The 679-nt window shown below is 35.5% G+C and overlaps 1 protein-coding gene across 1 annotated transcript in view; it reads right to left on the reverse strand.

Annotated features, from left to right (window-relative positions):
- LOC105617916 (RING finger protein 17-like) overlaps window positions 1-679 on the reverse strand; it is a 30,128-nt gene that overhangs the window by 2,386 nt on the left and 27,063 nt on the right. The window lies entirely within an intron of this gene.

Genomic DNA, 679 nt, shown 5'->3' on the forward strand with positions numbered 1-679 from the left:
TATATATATATCTTAATAGATTTAATCATTATTCTTTGCATTAAATCGACATTATTTTCAGTTTCTATCGCGATCCGAGATCTGAGAGATTCGGCAGAGATTCGAGAGATCTTAGAGATTCCAGGCCCATCGATCCTAGAATCACCAAACCTCCTCGTATGTAGTTTTTCACTTTTTTATATATTCGTGTTCGATGAAGACCACTATTCCATAATTTTTAACGACAATATTGGTATTGTTAAAAGTTACAGAACAGTAACTACAGGCCTAAATTTATCAAGAATTTCTTTTTGATGAATTTATCGCTAATGGAATTTTGTTTTTCAAAACTTTCAGCGGCTCCTGTCGCGCCTCCGATTGTTCCGAGACCGGTTGTTGCACCAACTGTGCCAGCATCAAGTACTGTAACTAGCAATACGACCGGTTCGTCTGCCGCTGCGCTTTCGCAGCCTGCGAGTTCTGCAACTTCGAGATTAGTGGCTGGAATGTCTCCAGCGGGAAGTATTCCCAGTGGTGCGTCTGATCAGGAAAAGGTATATTTAAAATATTTTCATTGACAAGACTGTTTATCATGTTTTTATTACATTTTTTATTTGAAATTATTTCCGAAGAATAGACATTTTAAACAAAATGATATCGCACACACATATATATATATATATATATATATATATATATA

The sequence above is a fragment of the Atta cephalotes genome (genome assembly GCF_000143395.1).
Source record: "Atta cephalotes unplaced genomic scaffold scaffold00014, whole genome shotgun sequence".
Lineage (NCBI taxonomy): Eukaryota > Metazoa > Arthropoda > Insecta > Hymenoptera > Formicidae > Atta > Atta cephalotes.